This window comes from Rhinatrema bivittatum, chromosome 3 (genome assembly GCF_901001135.1).
Source record: "Rhinatrema bivittatum chromosome 3, aRhiBiv1.1, whole genome shotgun sequence".
Classification (NCBI taxonomy): Eukaryota; Metazoa; Chordata; class Amphibia; order Gymnophiona; family Rhinatrematidae; genus Rhinatrema; species Rhinatrema bivittatum.
In genome coordinates, this window is record NC_042617.1 from 592,963,916 (window position 1) to 592,987,464 (window position 23,549).

A 23,549-nucleotide genomic window follows, 5' to 3' on the forward strand; every position below is an offset into this window, starting at 1 on the left:
AGCTGGGTTCAAAAAAGGTTTGGATAAGTTCTTGGAGGAGAAGTCCATTAATGGCTATTAATCAATTTTATTATTTATTATTATTATTATTATTATTTAACACTTTTCTATACCGACCTTCATGGTAATAACCATATTAAATCGGTTTACATAGAACGGGGTAAGAATTTTAACAATAAACAATCATTTAACAAAACGAGCAAAGTTACAATCAACAAGGTGGATAAACTTGGAAGCACAGGTAGCTGGAAAAAAGGGTAGAAGGAGGCAAATAACCAATAACAAAATAAGATTACAAATTAGTAGTTTGTACATATTGGCTGCGTAGAGGTTCCTAGTTCCAGAGTTTGTGAATTGTGACAAGGGCCGTTAGTGTGTTTCGGAGGCTTGGCGGAAAAGCCATGTCTTAAGATTTTTTCTGAATGTTAGATGGCATCACTTAGGGAATAGTCACTGCTATTAATTGCATCAGTGGCATGGGATCTTCTTAGTGTTTGGGTAATTGCCAGGTTCTTTTGGCCTGGTTTTTGGCCTCTGTTGGAAACAGGATGCTGGGCTTGATGGACCCTTGGTCTGACCCAGTATGGCAATTTCTTATGTTCTTAATTGGGGAAGCCCAACGATGCGTCGCTGTGCGATTTTGGCTTAACTCTGCCCCCCCCCCCCTTGCGTACCGCCCGCAATTTTAGAACGTGCGCACTGGCTCGCGCATGTTATAAAATCGCGTGTCCATGTCTGTGCGCCGGGTAGCGCGGGCACATGGAAGCGTGCGCGTATTTTTTAAAACTCTACCCCTTAATGTCTATCCATGACGATTCTACGGTGCATTTTCTTTCCCACAGAACTTGTATTCTCTTCAACTCTCTGACCTCTTTAACTTATAGCTCCACCCCCCCTCCATTTTAATCCATCCTTTCATTGTGATTTAATTTGGACCCTGGTCTCAGTGTCCCATTGGTTATCCTGCTTCCACCAGGTCTCTGAGATACCTCTTCCATTCAACGCTACACGTTCTGACTCTCTCATCTTAGTTTAGACGTCTAACATTTCAAAGTATGTTTTTTGCTTGTATTAATAACCTGCCGATTAGTTGAGAGGGGTAATATGGAATTTTACTGCACTTTACCTAAAGGTACTAGGGCTACTTAGCATTTATGGAAACCTCTCTCTCTGGATGCAGTAACTTCCCTGTTTTGTTAGTTTACTTTAAAGATCTACTGCTCCCCCAGGTTTCTGCACACCAGACGTGACAGTGAACTTTTTGCATTGAATCTTAACTGCCAAGAATTCAACCACTCCTCAAGCCGATACCTACGGTACCTAAATGCAATCCAGTTTTAAGTGGCTGACCAGTCCCAGAAGGCGGAATATAAATCGGAAATAAAATGACGTTTCGATCAGTTCTCAGGGATGCTGGCTCTGTAGCAGATCTTTGTGTCATTCACAAAAAAGGCAAGCGCTTCCTTCTAACCCCTCCCCAATATCGCTCACAAACGGGCCGATACAGTAAAATGCGCAGGAGAGCCGGCACTCCGAGGCGAGCACCCACTCTCCCGGGCGCTACGGACACTAGTGCGTCCCTAACGCCTCCTTATTGACAGCCAACGCTTAATTTTACCTGCGTCTGTTGTCAAACCTGCTGAAAGCCACGGGTTCGGAAAACGGACGCCAGCAAAATTGAACATCCGTCTTCCAACCTGCGAGCTGCGGGTTGATTTTTTTTTTTTTTTTTAATTTTGGGGCCTCCGACTTCATATCGCTATGATAGTAAGTCGGTGGGTGAACAGAAAAGCAGTTTTTTCTGCTTTTCTGTACGCATGCCCAGTGCGGCCGAAATTAACTCCTGCCTTTCTGAGAGTAAAATGTGCGGCTTGGCTGCACATTTTACTTTCTGGATCGCGCGGGAATAACTAATAGGCTCATCAGCATGCATTTGCATGTTGCAGGCGCTATTAGTTTCGGGGGGGGGGGTTGGCTGCGCGTCTTCCACGCGTTATTACCGCTTACTGTATAAGGGGTAAAAATAGCGCGTCAAACTCACGGGCAAACGGGGGCTAACGGTGCGCTCGGTGGAGCTCACCATACTGCATCAGCCCGAAAGGTAAATGCACAGGAAGAGCTCCAGGGCCATTCCCGGAAGTACACCCTTCTCTCGTCAGGGTGAAGTCCATTTTGCACTCCTCTCTGAAGTCTGTAATCCAGCCACAGGCAGCCCAGCGGTAAAAGCACATCCAGCGCCTGCCCCTGATCTGATTCTCTGGTCACCCAATAGATCAGTCACATCCGTTTGACATAATCGGCCTCTTAACTAACATCTGTGGCATCCTCCATGTGCCATAACTGCCCCAGTGTAAATCCAAAATTCTCTTCCAAGCCTCAGCACTTAGGAAGGGACCTTCAGACAGTTACATTGCTGGGTTGGCTGCCTTGTGCTTTTCTATGTGCAGTTGTTGTAGCAAATGTTAAGAGAGTTTTCTTAAAAAAATAAAAATAAATGCATGCTAGAGCCCCTGCGGAAGTGCAGATTGTGAGTGTGACATGTATTTAATATAATAAGCGATGCCTTGTTCCCGTTGCACATTTCACTTCCTGAACGGAAACCCTTTCTTCGGTCATCTCATGCCATGTGCATGGCAGCCTTCTTAACACTTTTTATTCTTTCATTTCAAACTGAAATTACAGCTCTTCTTTGGCCACCACAGGGATTATCTCAGCGCTGTCACAACAAGAAACCCTGACGGCACCCAGGCAGCATGAAAATTACTCTGGGCCCAGAGCCAGCTGGGAGATTGTGAAAAGTGATGCTTTAAACATCTTCTGGAGATCACTATTATTACACAGGGTAAAAAAGAAAAAATGCCAAACTTGTGTTTTGTAAGCAGCAGCAGCATCAAGAACATGGACACCTGGAGACCACGGAGAGGAAAGCACAGACTGAGCTTGCTTTCTCTTTCACAAGAGCAAATGCCTAATGACTCTTGCGTTCTTATTTACAGTGCGAGCGGAAATAAATCATTCTGATTTACAACTATCACATTTCCTTCCAGATAAGTAAATGGTCAGCCGGTCAGAGTGCAAGCTTCCTGCCCCAGCGTGCAGGTCCTCTGCAGATGAGGAATGAGTGAGCAGGCAGGAAAGCTCCAGCTATTTGGAATCTCTTCCCATTTTCCTGCTGGCTAAAGATGTCTGGAGACGTTTTCATACCACTCAGTGCACTTGCTGCTACGATGCGGCTCCCTCTGAGAATTTGGTTCAGGGGCCATCATGCACATCTGCCCAGAATCTCCTAAATCACTTTGTGACTCGGGAGCCGGGGAGCTGCAGTTCTGAATTTCCGCCTGAGTGCAGGAATTGTTGCTTACAACCAGACTCATTTCTTAGGTTTCTCTTCATCTCTTAGTCTGAGTTGAATGTTAGCACAGTTGACCAGAAATCATCTGCATCTGTAATGTGCTGCTCTAATGTGTTATAGAAATGAAACATAGAAACATAGAAATGACGGCAGAAAGAAGACCAAACGGCCCAACCAGTCTGCCCAGCAAGCTTCACACATTTTTTTTCTCATACTTATCTGTTTCTCTTAGCTCTTTGGTTCTATTTCCCTTCCACCCCCACCTTTAATGTAGAGAGCAGTGATGGAGCTGCATCCAAGTGAAATATCAAGCTTGATTAGTTAGAGGTAGTAGGGGTAGTAACCGCCGCAATAAGCAAGCTACACCCATGCTTATTTGTTTTACCCAGACTATGTTATACAGCCCTTATTGGTTGTTTTTCTTCTCCCCTGCCGTTGAAGCAGAGAGCTGTGCTGGTTATGCGTGAAGTATCAGTTTTTCTTCTCCCCTGCCGTTGAAGCAGAGAGCTATGCTGGATATGCGTGAAGTATCAGTTTTTCTTCTCCCCTGCCGTTGAAGCAGAGAGCTGTGCTGGTTATGCGTGAAGTATCAGTTTTTCTTCTCCCCTGCCGTTGAAGCAGAGAGCTATGCTGGATATGCGTGAAGTATCAGTTTTTCTTCTCCCCTGCCGTTGAAGCAGAGAGCTATGCTGGATATGCGTGAAGTATCAGTTTTTCTTCTCCCCTGCCGTTGAAGCAGAGAGCTATGCTGGATATGCGTGAAGTATCAGTTTTTCTTCTCCCCTGCCGTTGAAGCAGAGAGCTGTGCTGGATATGCGTGAAGTATCAGTTTTTCTTCTCCCCTGCCGTTGAAGCAGGGAGCTATGCTGGATATGCGTGAAGTATCAGTTTTTCTTCTCCCCTGCCGTTGAAGCAGAGAGCTCTGCTGGATATGCTTGAAGTATCAGTTTTTCTTCTCCCCTGCCGTTGCAGCAGAGAGCTATGCTGGATATGCGTGAAGTATCAGTTTTTCTTCTCCCCTGCCGTTGAAGCAGAGAGCTATGCTGGATATGCGTGAAGTATCAGTTTTTCTTCTCCCCTGCCGTTGAAGCAGGGAGCTATGCTGGATATGCGTGAAGTATCAGTTTTTCTTCTGCCCTGCCATTGAAGCAGAGAGCTATGCTGGATATGCATCGAAAGTGAAGTGTCAGGCTTATTTGGTTTGGGGTAGTAACCGCCGTAACAATGTTCTGTCTTAGACAAAAAATAACTGCTGAAGTAAGTTATGGCTCTTTTTCTGCCTTGATCTTCTCATTCGCCTCTGACCTTTGTTAGTTTGTGAAACGTGGTGGCAGGATTACACAGGGGGTAAGTGGGAGATGGTCAGACAATCTCAATAGATTGGTGTTTATTAGCCAAGAATAATCCCCTCCCCCAGGTATACAAATCACTAAGAACATAAGAACATAAGAAAATGCCATACTGGGTCAGACCAAGGGTCCATCAAGCCCAGCATCCTGTTTCCAACAGTGGCCAATCCAGGCCATAAGAACCTGGCAAGTACCCAAAAACTAAGTCTATTCCATGTAACCATTGCTAATGGCAGTGGCTATTCTCTAAGTGAACTTAATAGCAGGTAATGGACTTCTCCTCCAAGAACTTATCCAATCCTTTTTTAAACACAGCTATACTAACTGCACGAACCACATTCTCTGGCAACAAATTCCAGAGTTTAATTGTGCGTTGAGTAAAAAAGAACTTTCTCCGATTAGTTTTAAATGTGCCCCATGCTAACTTCATGGAGTGTCCCCTAGTCCTTCTATTATCCGAAAGAGTAAATAACCGATTCACATCTACCCGTTCTAGACCTCTCATGATTTTAAACACCTCTATCATATCCCCCCTCAGTCGTCTCTTCTCCAAGCTGAAAAGTCCTAACCTCTTTAGTCTTTCCTCATAGGGGAGTTGTTCCATTCCCCTTATCATTTTGGTAGCCCTTCTCTGTACCTTCTCCATCGCAATTATATCTTTTTTGAGATGCGGCGACCAGAATTGTACACAGTATTCAAGGTGCGTTCTCACCATGGAGCGATACAGAGGCATTATGACATTTTCCGTTTTATTCATCATTCCCTTTCTAATAATTCCCAACATTCTGTTTGCTTTTTTTGACTGCCGCAGCACACTGAACCGACGATTTCAATGTGTTATCCACTATGACACCTAGATCTCTTTCTTGGGTTGTAGCACCTAATATGGAACCCAACATCGTGTAATTATAGCATGGGTTATTTTTCCCTATATGCATCACCTTGCACTTATCCACATTAAATTTCATCTGCCATTTGGATGCCCAATTTTCCAGTCTCACAAGGTCTTCCTGCAATTTATCACAATCTGCTTGTGATTTAACTACTCTGCACAATTTTGTGTCATCTGCAAATTTGATTATCTCACTCGTCGTATTTCTTTCCAGATCATTTATAAATATATTGAACAGTAAGGGTCCCAATACAGATCCCTGAGGCACTCCACTGTCCACTCCCTTCCACTGAGAAAATTGCCCATTTAATCCTACTCTCTGTTTCCTGTCTTTTAGCCAGTTTGCAATCCACGAAAGGACATCGCCACCTATCCCATGACTTTTTACTTTTCCTAGAAGCCTCTCATGAGGAACTTTGTCAAACGCCTTCTGAAAATCCAAGTATACTATATCTACCGGTTCACCTTTATCCACATGTTTATTAACTCCTTCAAAAAAGTGGAAGCAGATTTGTGAGGCAAGACTTGCCCTGGGTAAAGCCATGCTGACTTTGTTCCATTAAACCATGTCTTTCTATATGTTCTGTGATTTGATGTTTAGAACACTTTCCACTATTTTTCCTGGCACTGAAGTCAGGCTAACCGGTCTGTAGTTTCCCGGATCGCCCCTGGAGCCCTTTTTAAATATTGGGGTTACATTTGCTATCCTCCAGTCTTCAGGTACAATGGATGATTTTAATGATAAGTTACAAATTTTTACTAATAGGTCTGAAATTTCATTTTTTAGTTCCTTCAGAACTCTGGGGTGTATACCATCCGGTCCAGGTGATTTACTACTCTTCAGTTTGTCAATCAGGCCTACCACATCTTCTAGGTTCACTGTGATTTGATTCAGTCCATCTGAATCATTACCCATGAAAACCTTCTCCATTACAGGTACCTCCCCAACATCCTCTCAGTAAACACCGAAGCAAAGAAATCATTTAATCTTTCCGCGATGGCCTTATCTTCTCTAAGTGCCCCTTTAACCCCTCGATCATCTAACGGTCCAACTGACTCCCTCACAGGCTTTCTGCTTCGGATATATTTAAAAAAGTTTTTACTGTGAGTTTTTTGCCTCTACAGCCAACTTCTTTTCAAATTCTCTCTTAGCCTGTCTTATCAATGTCTTACATTTAACTTGCCAATGTTTATGCTTTATCCTATTTTCTTCTGTTGGATCCTTCTTCCAATTTTTGAATGAAGATCTTTTGGCTAAAATAGCTTCTTTCACCTCCCCTTTTAACCGTGCCGGTAATCGTTTTGCCTTCTTTCCACCTTTCTTAATGTGTGGAATACATCTGGACTGTGCTTCTAGAATGGTATTTTTTAACAATGACAACGCCTCTTGGACATTTTTTACTTTTGTAGCTGCTCCTTTCAGTTTTTTTCTAACAATTTTTCTCATTTTATCAAAGTTTCCCTTTTGAAAGTTTAGCACGAGAGCCTTGGATTTGCACACTGTTCCTTTTCCAGTCATTAAATCAAATTTGATCATATTATGATCACTATTGCCAAGTGGCCCCACCACCGTTACCTCTCTCACCAAGTCCTGTGCTCCACTGAGAATTAGATCTAAAATTGCTCCCTCTCTCGTCGGTTCCTGAACCAATTGCTCCATAAAGCTATCATTTATTCCATCCAGGAACGTTATCTCTCTAGCGTGACCCGATGATACATTTACCCAGTCTATATTGGGGTAATTGAAGTCTCCCATTATTACTGCACTACCAATTTGGTTAGCTTCCCTAATTTCTCTTAGCATTTCACTGTCCATCTCACCATCTTTACCAGGTGGACGGTAGTATACCCCTATCACTGTAGTCTTCCCTGATACACAAGGGATTTCTACCCATAAAGATTCAATTTTGTATTTAGTCTCATGCAGGATGTTTATCCTGTTGGACTCTATGCCATCCCGGACATAAAGCGCCACACCTCCTCCCGACTGCTCCTCTCTGTCATTGCGATATAATTTGTACCCCGGTATAGCACTGTCCCATTGGTTATCCTCTTTCCACAATGACTCTGAGATGCCAATTAAGTCTATGTCATCATTTACTGCTATACATTCTAATTCTCCCATCTTACTTCTTAGACTTCTGGCATTAGCATACAAACATTTCAAAGTTTGTTTTTTGATTGTATTTTTATTCTGCTTTTTAATTGATAGGGATAAGTTAGAATTTTTTAGCTCAGGTGAGTTTTTAGTTACAGGCACTTGGACTACTTTTCTAATTATTGGAACCTCACTGTTGGGATGCCCTAATTCTAATGCATCATTAGTATCCTTTAAAGATACCTCTCTCCGAACCATGCGCTGCTGAGCGACTGTCGGCTTTCCCACTTTGTGCCGCTTTCTTTTCTGGCATCAGTAGGGCTGAGAATCGTTTGGTACTGGGCCGGCCCGGCCAGTTTTAAGTAAGGGCGGCCAGCAGGACTAAACAACCAGCAATGTAATGCTGACAGTCCCCCGAGCATCTGCCCGCCAAGTCTCCCTGTACCTCTCCTATCCCTTCACTTCTCCACCCCTTCTTTCCCAGCCGCTATCACTGTGAAGCCCACATGTGCGCTCCCCTCTCCCCTCCCACAGACTTCCTGTTTCTAAAGGAAGTGGCGCTGAGGGGTCGGGGGAAGCAGTGCGCAGCAGGTCAGAGGACCTGGGGCACAGGTTCCTTCTGCAGTTAGAGGGAGTGGAATAGACGAGTCACTAGTGAGGGTGCTTTTTGTAAAAAAAAAAAATATATATATTGTTTTATCTAACTAAGGTGGCAAGCTAGACACTGCAGACCCACATCTCAGAAGAAAATCAAACTGGGAGAACTCAGGCTTTCCTTGCTAATCCCCCGTCTGCACGTGGCCCTTCAGTAGTGCAGAATTTACAATACCAGCTTGCAAGACTTGGGCACGCGACACCATGGCAAAAAGCCAGCTGCAGCAGGTATTTCCCTGTCCCCCAAGGGTTTACAGGCATGGCTGCAGAATAAGACATGGAATTACGTTCTCTGCATTATCCAACCCCCCCGTGACATGCAGCTCTTTACATCGATGGATCTGCACGCGTGCTATTGAAATAACGTGGCTTGTGGTGGCGTGGGCAAGCTGTGTTACTTGATGAAAGGTTAGCTACTATCCCCGGGAGCATCTTGATGCCCCGGGCTGTGCCCCACACCCCTCCCCCAGTGACATGCAGCTATTTACATCGATGGATCTGCACGCGTGCTATTGAAATAACGTGGCCTGTGGTGGCGTGGGCAAGCTGTGTTACTTGATGAAAGGTTAGCTATGATGCCCCGGGAGCATCGTGATGCCCCGGGCTGTGCCCCAGACCCCTCCCCCCCCCCCCCCCCCCCCCCTCCCCCAGTGACATGCAGCTATTTACATCGATGGATCTGCACGCGTGCTATTGAAATAACGTGGCTTGTGGTGGCGTGGGCAAGCTGTGTTACTTGATGAAAGGTTAGCTACTATCCCCGGGAGCATCTTGATGCCCCGGGCTGTGCCCCAGACCCCTCCCCCCTCCCCCGTGACATGCAGCTATTTACATCGATGGATCTGCACGCGTGCTATTGAAATAACGTGGCTTGTGGTGGCGTGGGCAAGCTGTGTTACTTGATGAAAGGTTAGCTACTATCCCCGGGAGCATCTTGATGCCCCGGGCTGTGCCCCACACCCCTCCCCCCTCCCCCGTGAAATGCAGCTATTTACATCGATGGATCTGCACGCGTGCTATTGAAATAACGTGGCTTGTGGTGGCGTGGGCAAGCTGTGTTACTTGATGAAAGGTTAGCTACTATCCCCGGGAGCATCTTGATGCCCCGGGCTGTGCCCCAGACCTCTCCCCCCTCCCCCGTGACATGCAGCTATTTACATCGATGGATCTGCACGCGTGCTATTGAAATAACGTGGCTTGTGGTGGCGTGGGCAAGCTGTGTTACTTGATGAAAGTTTAGCAACTATCCCCGGGAGCATCGTGATGCCCCGGGCTGTGCCCCAGACCCCTCCCCTCCCCCCGTGACATGCAGCTATTTACATCGATGGATCTGCACGCGTGCTATTGAAATAACGTGGCTTGTGGTGGCGTGGGGCAAGCTGTGTTACTTGATGAAAGGTTAGCTACTATCCCCGGGAGCATCTTGATGCCCCGGGCTCTGCCCCAGACCCCTCCCCCCTCCCCCGTGAAATGCAGCTATTTACATCGATGGATCTGCACGCGTGCTATTGAAATAACGTGGCTTGTGGTGGCGTGGGCAAGCTGTGTTACTTGGTGAAAGGTTAGCTATGATGCCCCGGGAGCATCGTGATGCCCCGGGCTGTGCCCCAGACCCCTCCCCTCCCCCCCTCCCCCAGTGACATGCAGCTCTTTACATCGATGGATCTGCACGCGTGCTATTGAAATAACGTGGCTTGTGGTGGCGTGGGCAAGCTGTGTTACTTGATGAAAGGTTAGCAACTATCCCCGGGAGCATCGTGATGCCCCGGGCTGTGCCCCAGACCTCTCCCCCCTCCCCCCCGTGACATGCAGCTCTTTACATCGATGGATCTGCACGCGTGCTATTGAAATAACGTGGCTTGTGGTGGCGTGGGCAAGCTGTGTTACTTGATGAAAGGTTAGCTATGATGCCCCGGGCTGTGCCCCAGACCTCTCCCCCCCCCCCCCCCCCCCCCCACCCACCGTCTGCTGCAGCAGAAATAAACAATAAACTCTCTAAGGTACCCCCAGTGCCAAACCCCACTTCCTTCATATCACTAGAGTAGCCCCCCTCCCGGGCTCCTTTCCCCCAAATCCCACCTCGGCGCTTACATTAAGTCCTCATTGGTCCAGTGGTGCCCAGAATGCAGCACAGAGTGAAGGAGTAGCCGAGTGAGCTAGGACCCAGGGACGCTCAGGGTTCAGGTCCCGCTGTCGCTCCTCGTGACCTTGGGCAAGTCCCTTTACCCTGCGTTGCCTCAGGTACAAACTTAGATTGTAAGCTCTCTGGGGATAGGGAAATACCTGCAGTCCCTGAATGTAATCCTCTTTAAAGCGCTGAAAAGCAGAACAGAAAACAAATCTAAATATGGGGGTCAGAGGGCAGGAGGGGGCGGGAAGTCTGGGTTCAGGAGATTCATTTTGACACCTTAAATAAATTATTTGGATTTTTTACATATTGGTCACCACTGGCTACAGTGGGAGGAGGGACAGGAGGGGCTTGTGCTCCACAGATGGGGAGAAACCGGAGCCCCTTGGGTCCTTTACAGGATGTGACGCTGCCTTGCCGCAGTATTTTTCATGGCTCCTCAGTACCAAGACTTGGAGAAACCCTCGAGGGAAAACCCTGCAGCTCAATAAATCTGCCCCCAGCAGAGGGTGAGACGACTTCTCCAAGCTCATGAGGAGCGCAGGCAAGCCTTGACCCCTGGCTTCCCGCGCTTTCAGCCCTGCAGCTCAATAAATCTGCCCCCAGCAAGAGGGTGAGACGACTTCTCCAAGCTCACGAGGAGCGCAGGCAAGCCTTGACCCCTGGCTTCCCGCGCTTTCAGCCCTGCAGCTCAATAAATCTGCCCCCAGTAGAGGGTGAGACGACTTCTCCAAGCTCACGAGGAGCGCAGGCAAGCCTTGACCCCTGGCTTCCCGCGCTTTCAGCCCTGCAGCTCAATAAATCTGCCCCCAGCAGAGGGTGAGACGACTTCTCCAAGCTCATGAGGAGCGCAGGCAAGCCTTGACCCCTGGCTTCCCGCGCTTTCAGCCCTGCAGCTCAATAAATCTGCCCCCAGTAGAGGGTGAGACGACTTCTCCAAGCTCATGAGGAGCGCAGGCAAGCCTTGACCCCTGGCTTCCCGCGCTTTCAGCCCTGCAGCTCAATAAATCTGCCCCCAGCAGAGGGTGAGACGACTTCTCCAAACTCATGAGGAGCGCAGGCAAGCCTTGACCCCTGGCTTCCCGCGCTTTCAGCCCTGCAGCTCAATAAATCTGCCCCCAGCAGAGGGTGAGACGACTTCTCCAAGCTCATGAGGAGCGCAGGCAAGCCTTGACCCCTGGCTTCCCGCGCTTTCAGGACAGGAAGCAGAGCTTACAGAACCGGTTTTGCTTTCAATATTCTTTTCTCTTTTTAAACATTTTGGGATGCCGGCCTTGATTTTAAGCATCGGCTGTAGCCTGGCTTGCCGACCAGCGATTTCTTACTGCTGATGAGGTTTGTGGCCAGCCAGGCCTTATTGATTTTGCATGGCGTGGTCTCTGCAGCTTCAGTGCCGCACGTACGCACGCAAACCCGCGCAATCCCCTTCTGTGCCTGGACATTGATTACTGCCTCCTTTTGAAATGGAAAACTTCACCTTTCAGAAAAGGCCAGGGCATTAGTTTGAGTCCTGTGCTGGCTGGAAATGGTTTCCATAGTGCTTGGGAGGGGGAGATTAAAAAACCACCTGAAAATCTCTTCTGCTCAGGACACCTGATGCACCAGCACCATGAGGAGACCCTTCCAGCAAAAGCTCAGGCTCTCACATTTGTTACAATGATTTGGGGGGGGGGGGGGGGGGGTAGAGTCCTTCTGCTGTTTCACTCAACATTTGCCCCGTCCAGTGGGATAATAATCCGGTTGGGCAGGTGGAATTGCCCGCGACTGTGCCAGGAATTCCTCGCTGGCTGAAAAGCACTGCAGAGACCTGTAACCGATAAAGACCTAAGTTGTGCGTTTGTTCTCCTTTCCCGGGCATGAGCGCCCTCTGGGGGCGGGGGGCAGTATGGCAGGGCATCGGCCTATACGGCCAGTTTTGTAAGGTCCTGTTTATAGGGGCAGACCTCCTGTAATTGTTTTCCCCGTTTAATTTTCACAGCAGCCTCTACTTAAATATTCCTGCTCATGCCACCGGTTATTCTTAAGGGCAGAAACGGATCTGGAGTCACGAAATCAGCGCCGGCTGTTTAACCCTTTTCATGTAATGCAGCATCAGGGATTCATTTGTTAAAAGTCCCAGTGCGCAGGAATAATTAGAGGAAAGTAATGAGGATTTAATTAGTCCTTGAGATGCCCTGAAATAGGAGCATGGAGAAGGTGGCTGTGATGTGGCTGGAAATGGATTCTGTAGCTGCAGGCAGTTTCCTGTCAGATCTGCAGGGAAGGGAAAGAGAATGAAACCACTGCAGCACAATTCCCTTCTCTTACCACCCTCCCAACCCCTGCTACCTTCAGCTTTATTCCCCTCTCCTGTTTCAAACCAGCAGCAGTGTCATATGGAAGAGAGAAGAGCAGTCAATGTCAGAGCAAGGTTACTTTTCTAGGGAGATGTGAAAGGCGGCAGTTAATATACCTTGTGTTTATAAAAACAAAGCGATGGTCTGGGGGGGTAGCCTGAATTGTAGCACCACATAATGGCCTGTTGACTTGTTACAAATCTGGCGTGAAAGGCGTTGGCACCAATGTAAGACAGGAGCAGTTGTAACACAGTAGGGATATTCTCTCAGCTCTAATTGGATGCCTGATAGAATAATGCAGGGCTCTGCAAATTCAGTCCTCAAGGGACTCAACCAAGTCAGATTTTCAAGATTTCAGCAATGATTATGCATCAATTAGATTTGCATATAATGGACACGATGCATGCAAATTGATCTCATGCACATCAATTTTTATTTTTATTTTTTTTTTTATTTATTTTATATACCGACCTTCATGACAAGAGTCATATCAAATCGGTTTACACTGAACCAAGGGTTAACATACATTATCGACTGTTTAACAATAGGGCTTTAACAGGAGTCGGAAAGTTACATTTAACAAGGTGTATCAAAAACTTGGACGCAGGAAGGGAGAGAATAACCATTTGTATAAATAAATTAATTGTGGAAATTCCCAAAATTCGACAAGGTTGTGTCTCCCAGGACTAATGGTTGCTATGATGACAGAGTTCAGAGTTGCTATCATTGCCTCCGGAGTAATTCCTCAGCCCTTGTCTTCTCTATCGCTCATCTTTTTCCCTTCCAAAATTGCTCTCTTTGTAAGTTTTCTGTCACCCTCCAGCTATGTCAGGATATGTTACAAGCTGGTTAACAATATAATAGTATTCTGGCCCTTCAGGTTTGTGAAAAATAAAATATTAGAAATGAGTGGATCTACAATGCACCAATCATTTGCCTCCAAAAAATAATGGTGGTTGCAATTTGCAGATTGCAGAATGTTTCTTAGGAGTTCACCCTGGCTGAATGAACCCAGAAATAATTGGTAATTTCAGTTAACGTTATTTTTCAGCCAGCTGTGCATGCATAATGTATGTGACTCCTGTGGCATCACTCTCAAATAGCTTTAAGAACATAAGAAATTGCCATGCTGGGACAGACCAAGGGTCCACCAAGCCCAGCATCCTGTTTCCAACAGTGGCCAATCCAGGCCATAAGAACCTGGCAAGTACCCAAACACTAAGAAGATCCCATGCTACTGATGCCAGTAATAGCAGTGGCTATTCCCTAAGTATAATTGATTAATAGCCATTAATGGACTTCTCCTCCAAGAACTTATCCAAACCTTTTTTGAGGTTTTGGGTTTTGTTTTGACTCTAATGTGCCTGTGAAGACCTCTGTGGAATCTGGGTAACTTGATCCTATTGTCAGTCTGCCTTGGTTTCAAGAGTCATCTGCCAGTTCCGTTGCATTGTGGTTTGGTGAATAACACAATAGAGCTTATTTGCCAGAGTCTGGCAGTCTACCTGAGAAGATGTTAAGGTTGTGGGATGGTCACCAACGTGTGTCGATATTCTGATCAGGTGTTGGACTAGAGAACACACACCTTCTGCATGATATTTGGCTTTCCTCACCAGGCACTACCTGGTGAACTAAGAAGAAAACAAAAGTTTGCTATAACAGTAAAATTAATTGCTTAAACCTTGGCATCACTGAAAAATAGAGATCTATTTGTTAGAGTGTGATTTTTACTTTGGTTCTGTGATTTGAGATCCATGCAAGAAGGAAAGGAACTGTGGCTCGTCTTTCAAATTCTTTTCATCCTGCTGGGAAAGAGGGAGGTCAGAGAATGCTGGTCAGGCCATGGTGAGGAAGGACCATGCAGGGGAGGAAGGTCAGTGTAATGATTGGTGTGAGAGTGAGTCCTTCATGGATAACACATTGAAATCGTCGGTTCAGTGTGCTGCGGCAGTCAAAAAAGCAAACAGAATGTTGGGAATTATTAGAAAGGGAATGGTGAATAAAACGGAAAATGTCATAATGCCTCTGTATCGCTCCATGGTGAGACCGCACCTTGAATACTGTGTACAATTCTGGTCGCCGCATCTCAAAAAAGATATAATTGCAATGGAGAAGGGAGAGAGAAGGGCAACCAAAATGATAAAGGGGATGGAACAGCTCCCCTATGAGGAAAGACTGAAGAGGTTAGGACTTTTCAGCTTGGAGAAGAGACGGCTGAGGGGGGATATGATAGAGGTGTTTAAAATCATGAGATGTCTAGAACGGGTAGATGTGAATCGGTTATTTACTCTTTCGGATAATAGAAGGACTAGGGGGCACTCCATGAAGTTAGCATGGGGCACATTTAAAACTAATCAGAAAAAGTTCTTTTTTACTCAACGCACAATTAAACTCTGGAACTTGTTGCCAGAGGATGTGGTTAGTGCAGTTTATAGCTGTGTTTAAAAAAGGATTGGATAAGTTCTTGGAGGAGAAGTCCATTACCTGCTATTAATTAAGGTGACTTAGAGAATAGCCACTGCCATTAGCAACGGTAACATGGAATAGACTTAGTTTTTGGGTACTTTCCATGTTCTTGTGGCCTGGTTTGGCCACTGTAGGAAACAGGATGCTGGGCTTGATGGACCCTTGGTCTGACCCAGTATGGCCTGTTCTTATGTTCTTATGTGCTCCATCGTAGTTAATGCAGCCTCATAAGCAAACCCATGAGGTCTACGCCAGCAGCTGGCGAATGCACCCTGTAGCGGGACAGTCTGGAGCTTCACCTATACCAGCCGCCTCCCCCGCAGGTTGAGCCTTGGTTTCTGGTGACTGGCAGGACTTAGGCAGGTCCGTAGTACAGTGGAAAGAGCAAGATTCCAGGGGCAAGCCAGGGTCAGGACAGGCAGCAAGCTAAAGACACTGAGACAGGCCAAAGGTCGGGGTGGTTAGGTCCAAAGCAAAAAGTAAACACCAGAAGATCAGGCAGGAATGGACAAAGACACACGGAGATACTGGACACAACAAGAAGGGGACAGTGTCGGAGAGGACAAGGCTGGATAAGGCACAGGAACGCAGGAGCAGCTCGCACTACTTAGCAGTAGGTGACCCGTTGCTAAGGCAGAGACAGGGAGCGCAGGGCGCACTTAAATAGGAGAAGGCTACTGATGTCGTCATGAATGCCATTGGTCCTTTACGTGCTGCAGAGCCACCTATGGGGCGGGAAGGAGCAGGAAATCGGCAGCAGTGGAGCCGCGTTGGAGGCATGGCGGCGTTGCTTGCAGGTGGTATGCCGACTGAGAAGTGAGTGAGATGTCTGACGGGACATCTCCGCGAGCTGCAAATCATGTCAGACTGGTCCTATGGACAGAGAGTGCTGGGATCAGGCTGGGGTGGTGAGGAGGAGTGGCAGAGAGTGCTGGGTTTAGCCGAGGGAGAGAAAGTACTCAGCCCCTCATTTACACATTTTCAGCCATTATGGGCAAATAGCCTATGGACATTTTCTCCAGGAACTTGTCCAGCTCTGCTAGATGCCTACGCCAGCAATGAATTCCACAGCTTAATTATGGAGGGAAAACCAGCTTTCTCTTTTTTTTCTTTTCAATCTGTAAATTTTATGGAAAGTCCCGTAGTCTTCGTACAATTTGAAAGGGTAAATAACCATCCCCTATCTGCCTGCTGCCTCCCATGCTGGAAGCCTCTTCTCCATGCACTTAGTGACGCCGTTGCCTCCCCTTTATCATTATTCTCGCCCTTTTCTTGCTGCACTTCATCTTTTTTTCAGGCGGGGCGGCTGGAATTAGCTGCACAGTGCATGGACACGGGGCACTTATGATATTACCTATTCTATTTGCTGTTTTGTCCAGCAGGGGACACTGAGCTAAGGATTTCAATGGATTCTCCCGAACGACTCTGAGATCCTTTCCTGGCTGATCATTCCTAATGTTACCTATAGCTTGGATTTTTGTAAGTAACTTTGTATTTAGAAAAGCCAGCATACAGCGTACAACTTGTACACCAGGTCTAACAGCTTCCATATCCCGTTTCCCACGTCCCTCACCCGGTCTGCATTCCTTTCCACCTCTCCACATTAAGTTTAATCTGCATTTAGGTGCTCAGTCCCCAGGCTTGTAATGTTCTTCTGCAGTTTCTCACAATGTGCCTGTGTTTTATCAGCTTCAATAATTTTGTTTCATCACCTCACTCAGTACTCGCATTACAGATCCCTCAGACATGGTACTTTTTCCCTTTTTCCCTTGAGAAAACTGATCATTTAGTCCTATTCTCTGTTTCCTGTCTTTAACCAGTAACCACTCTATCACATGACCTTTTTTAAATTTCTTCAAGATCTCTCATGTGGGACTTCTGAAAATCCAACTACTCTATATCAGTTGATTCTCTCCAGCCATACAATTTATTAACACCTTCAAACACATCCAGTAGATTGTTAAAGCAAGACTGTTTTTTAAATTTTAGCTATATTCTGCTTTTTGGGACGTCAAAGCTGATTACATTCAGGTACTGTAGGTTCCCCTTTTCTAAATCAATGTTGGATCCTCTCCAGTAACTCATGTCTAGCCATAGAGTCAGTAATTTTCTTTTTAATGGCTTCTAACATTTTGCCTGTCACAAAAGTCAGAATGATTGGACTATGGTTTCCCAAATCACCCCTGGATCGCGTTTAAAAAAAAATGGCCTTACTGTGGCCATCCTCCAATCTTCATGCTTTTTATATTTGCTTAATTTCATTTATTAACTTTTTTTATATTTTGCAAACTTAAATACTGCTTTCCCAGTTAAAACAACAACCCAAACTAATATGTAGAGCTTGCACAAAAAGTGCCTCCAGCAAATCATAAAATAATTTAAAAAATAATAATTGTAAACCCCTCTCCAGTGCACATAAGGATCCCCGGCCCAATCCTTTAACTTTCTCCCACTCCAAACCAGTCCAGGGGCCCTAAGACAGGGTCCTTTTCCCAATGGGGGTGGGGAGGACTAATCCTCCAGGTGACTGACAGGTTGTCCTGGGGGCCTCTATTTCTTATTAGGGATGTGAGAACCACAAACTCTGGAGGCTCAGATTGTGGGTCCAAACTTAAATCTTTACTGTCAGAGTTCTTAAATAGCAAATTGGCACTGCTCACATCAATTTTTGACTTGAATCAGATTAAATTTACAGTTCTCCAATTTATCTATGCAAGTGTCTCTCAGTATTAGGCATAAGAACCTGCCATACTGGGTCAGACCAAGGGTCCATCAAGCCCAGCATCCTGTTTCCAACAGTGGCCAATCCAGGCCATAAGAACCTGGCAATTACCCAAAAACTAAGTCTATTCCATGTTACCGTTGCTAGTAATAGCGGTGGTTATTATCTAAGTCAATTTAATAACTTATCCAATCCTTTTTTAAACACAGCTACACTAACTGCACTAACCACATCTTCTGGCAACAAATTCCAAAGTTTAATTGTGCGTTGAGTGAAAAAGAACTTTCTCCGATTAGTTTTAAATGTGCCCCATGCTAACTTCATGGAGTGCCCCCTAGTCTTTCTACTATCCGAAAGAGTAAATAACCGATTCACATCTATCCTTTCTAGACCTCTCATGATTTTAAACACCTCTATCATATCCCCCCTCAGCCGTCTCTTCTCCAAGCTGAAAAGTCCTAACCTCTTTAGTCTTTCCTCATAGGGGAGCTGTTCCATTCCCTTTATCATTTTGGTAGCCCTTCTCTGTACCTTCTCCATCGCAATTATATCTTTTTTGAGATGCGGCGACCAGAATTATACACAGTATTCAAGGTGCGGTCTCACCATGGAGCGATACAGAGGCATTATGACATTTTCCGTTTTATTCACCATTCCTTTTCTAATAATTCCCAACATTCTGTTTGCTTTTTTGACTGCCGCAGCACACTGAGCCGACGATTTCAATGTGTTATCCACTATGACGCCTAGATCACTTTCTTGGGTTGTAGCACCTAATATGGAACCCAACATTGTGTAATTTTAGCATGGATTATTTTTCTCTATATGCATCACCTTGCACTTATCCACATTAAATTTCATCTGCCATTTGGATGCCCAATTTTCCAGTCTCGCAAGGTCTTCCTGCAATTTATCACAATCTGCTTGTGATTTAACTACTCTGAACAATTTTGTGATCTGCAAATTTGATTATCTCACTCATCATATTTCTTTCCAGATAATTTATAAATATATTAAGAACATAAGAACATAAGAAAATGCCATACTGGGTCAGACCAAGGGTCCATCAAGCCCAGCATCCTGTTTCCAACAGTGGCCAATCCAGGCCATAAGAACCTGGCAAGTACCCAAAAACTAAGTCTATTCCATGTAACCATTGCTAATGGCAGTGGCTATTCTCTAAGTGAACTTAATAGCAGGTAATGGACTTCTCCTCCAAGAACTTATCCAATCCTTTTTTAAACACAGCTATACTAACTGCACAAACCACATCCTCTGGCAACAAATTCCAGAGTTTAATTGTGCGTTGAGTAAAAAAGAACTTTCTCCGATTAGTTTTAAATGTGCCCCATGCTAACTTCATGGAGTGTCCCCTAGTCCTTCTCGTATCCGAAAGAGTAAATAACCGATTCACATCTACCCGTTCTAGACCTCTCATGATTTTAAACACCTCTATCATATCCCCCCTCAGTCGTCTCTTCTCCAAGCTGAAAACTCCTAACCTCTTTAGTCTTTCCTCATAGGGGAGTTGTTCCATTCCCCTTATCATTTTGGTAGCCCTTCTCTGTACCTTCTCCATCGCAATTATATCTTTTTTGAGATGCGGCGACCAGAATTGTACACAGTATTCAAGGTGCGGTCTCACCATGGAGCGATACAGAGGCATTATGACATTTTCCGTTTTATTCATCATTCCTTTTCTAATAATTCCCAACATTCTGTTTGCTTTTTTGACTGCCGCAGCACACTGAACCGACGATTTCAATGTGTTATCCACTTTAAGACACCTAGATCTCTTTCTTGGGTTGTAGCACCTAATATGGAACCCAACATCGTGTAATTATAGCATGGGTTATTTTTCCCTATATGCATCACCTTGCACTTATCCACATTAAATTTCATCTGCCATTTGGATGCCCAATTTTCCAGTCTCACAAGGTCTTCCTGCAATTTATCACAATCTGCTTGTGATTTAACTACTCTGCACAATTTTGTGTCATCTGCAAATTTGATTATCTCACTCGTCGTATTTCTTTCCAGATCATTTATAAATATATTGAACAGTAAGGGTCCCAATACAGATCCCTGAGGCACTCCACTGTCCACTCCCTTCCACTGAGAAAATTGCCCATTTAATCCTACTCTCTGTTTCCTGTCTTTTAGCCAGTTTGCAATCCACGAAAGGACATCGCCACCTATCCCATGACTTTTTACTTTTCCTAGAAGCCTCTCATGAGGAACTTTGTCAAACGCTTTCTGAAAATCCAAGTATACTATATCTACCGGTTCACCTTTATCCACATGTTTATTAACTCCTTCAAAAAAGTGAAGCAGATTTGTGAGGCAAGACTTGCCCTGGGTAAAGCCATGCTGACTTTGTTCCATTAAACCATGTCTTTCTATATGTTCTGTGATTTTGATGTTTAGAAAACTTTCCACTATTTTTCCTGGCACTGAAGTCGGGCTAACTGGTCTGTAATTTCCCGGATCTCCCCTGGAGCCCTTTTTAAATATGGGAGTTACATTAGCCACTCTCCAGTCTTCAGGTACAATGGATGATTTTAATGATAGGTTACAAATTTTTATGAATAGGTCTGAAATTTCATTTTTGAGTTCCTTCAGAACCCTGGGGTGTATACCATCCGGTCCAGGTGATTTACTCCTCTAAGTTTGTCAATCAGGTCTACCACATCTTCTAGGTTCACCGTGATTTGGTTCAGTCCATCTGAATCAATACCCATGAAAACCTTCTCCAGTACAGGTACCTCCCCAACATCCTCTTCAGTAAACACAGAAGAAAAGAAATCATTTAATCTTTCCGCGATGGCCTTATCTTTTCTAAGTGCCTTCGATCATCTAATGGTCCAACTGACTCCCTCACAGGCTTTCTGCTTCGGATATATTTTAAAAAGTTTTTACTGTGAGTTTTTGCCTCTACGGCCAACTTCTTTTCAAATTCTCTCTTAGCCTGTCTTATCAATGTCTTATATTTAACTTGCCAACGTTTATGCATTATCCTATTTTCTTCTGTTGGATCCTTCTTCCAATTTTTGAATGTAGATCTTTTGGTTAAAATAGCTTCTTTCACCTCCCCTTTTAACCATGCCGGTAATCGTTTTCCCTTCTTTCTACCTTTCTTAATGTGGAATACATCTGGATTGTGCTTCTAGGATGGTATTTTTTAACAATGACCTTGCCTCTTGCACACTTTTTACTTTTGTAGCTGCTCCTTTCAGTTTTTTTCTAACAATTGTTCTCATTTTATCAAAGTTTCCCTTTTGAAAGTTTGGCACGAGAGCTGTGGATTTGCTTCCAGTCATTAAATCAAATTTGATCATATGATCACTATTGCCAAGTGGCCCTACCACCGTTACCTCTCTCAGCAAATCCTGTTCTCCACTGAGAATTAGATCTAAAATTGCTCCCTCTCTCGTCGGTTCCTGAACCAATTGCTCCATAAAGCTATTATTTATTCCATTCAGGAACTTTATCTCTCTGGCATGTCCCGATGATATATTTACCCAGTCAGTATTGGGGTAATTGAAGTCTTCCATTATTACCAGACTACCAATTTGTTTAGCTTCCCTAATTTCTCTCCCTCTATGGTTTGGACAAGCAAGGTTCTCAGTTAGGCAGGGCATCATCCTTAATTGGATAGAAAACCCCTTCCAAAAATATTGATTGGCAAAAAGAATTAGTCTCTGCACAGTCTCCCCTAAGTGGCTCTCTCCCAGGGTGAAGTCTCAGTTGGGTGTCCTAGGAATAGAAATTTAAGTCTTACTAACAGTTCTCTTTTTTTAGTTGTCTCCATAGGATTTTTCTTGGGAAAAGTCCAGTAATGTTATGTTTTGTAGGGTTTGGGTGGACCCTTGGACACTGTAGCAGCTGACCACGCCCACGGGGGGAAGTCCCGTGAGGGGCCACAGGTCAGGCTCAGCTCCGGACACACAAACACAGATAATATCTTTTATTAGACACTTTATGAAGCCACCAGAGGTGGCGGTAGTGAGCAGATGATGGAGCCCGGCTGGGCTAGTATTCCTCAGGGCACTGGAACAGCGGCTTCTCCGGTAGCAGTGCTGTAGGAAGAAGAACTGAAAAAATGAGTACAGTGAGATATTCACAGTCCCCTAGTATGGAGAAGCCCCGAGATGGACACAGGCAGCGAGTCAGGGAACATGGGTCCTCGAGCGAGTACCAGTTCCTGATAGCGATCTGAAAGAATCAGAGGCCCCCGATGAGTGGGTACCTCGTTAACAGCAAAGAGTCCAAATAGAAGTTGGAGGCAGAGTAGTTGGGTACGGAGAGTGACTCCCATCCATAGGAAATCCCTTGCTAACTCCAAGGCTAGCAATAAACAACAGGTTTAAATATCCGGCCAGCATGATGTCATCACAGGGGGATGCCCCTGAGGTTCGCGCCATAGAGGAAATAAGAATGAGGGCCGCGTGGCAAGCACGCCCTAAGGTACCTGAGGAGCATGGCGGGAGGCAGCGCCCAAGCCGTTCCGGGGACACCGGAGAGTACGGCGGGTAGACGCCGCGGCAGCCAGATGTCCACAGGGAGCAGGAGGAGTCACAGAAAAAGAAAGGTAGGCAGCGTGAAGCCATCGGGCCGCGACTCTTGCAACAAGTAGCAGGGAACACAGCATCTCTATTCAAATGTCCTCTCTTCAGTCAGAAAGGGTGGGAACTCAGAAAAAATATTCACACAAAGGTAGAAACTCTGGAATCCTCTTGCAGTGCGTCAACCTTAGGAATCTTCCCTACCTCCTGATTCTACTTAGCTGGTGGAGACCCCAAATTCCTCCAGCCACGGTACCCGGGCTCTCAGAGGAGAAAACCCCAAAAGACAAAAACATCCAAAAATCTCAATGAAAAATAGAACCAGCACCAAGACTGGCACTGATCCCCTTCCCACTCTAGGGTATTGGTCCAGGCTGAGAATCCCAGGACCCCAGCAGGAGAACAACTCCAGGAAAGCACTCCTACTCTTAACCAAAATGCCACACAGTGTAATGCAGCAGGGACTGGCCATTCCAGCAACCTCGGTGGAGGAGCCCCCTCCCTCCACTACCTTTCCTATTCTAGCTCACAGGGTTCAAGACTAGAGTCTTATCGTGATGATCCTGAAGGGTTATCACACAATCATAAAAAATTATCAGCTTCCTCCTGATCCTTTGGGCTTGCATCTCAATGGGAACCTTCCCTAAATGAGCCTGAGGGGACCTGAGCCTTCATTTCCAACTACACATTGTTATTCCCTTGCTGCCTGCTCATCTAGCATGTAGCAACAGTCTTTGACTGGGAGCAAGGTATCGCAGTTCTCTCCAGAACTGGCACAAATGCACGCTAGAGCCAGTTAGTAGGTAAGAGGTGGCACTATTGAGCAATGGCTTCTTCCTCTCTCCAGCTTGGGGGTTGTGAATTCTGCGCTCGCAGCATCTCCAGCCCGAGGAGCCAGATTTTTTAATTAAACCAAGGCCTCCCGCACATGCTGCTGGGCCATTGGTTCAGTCCATATATATATATATCCATATCCGTATGCCACGT

At 45.6% G+C, this 23,549-nt stretch overlaps 1 protein-coding gene across 3 annotated transcripts in view; it reads left to right on the plus strand.

Moving 5' to 3' along the window:
- ARID1B (AT-rich interaction domain 1B) overlaps positions 1–23,549 on the plus strand; it is a 1,291,555-nt gene that overhangs the window by 835,442 nt on the left and 432,564 nt on the right. The window lies entirely within an intron of this gene.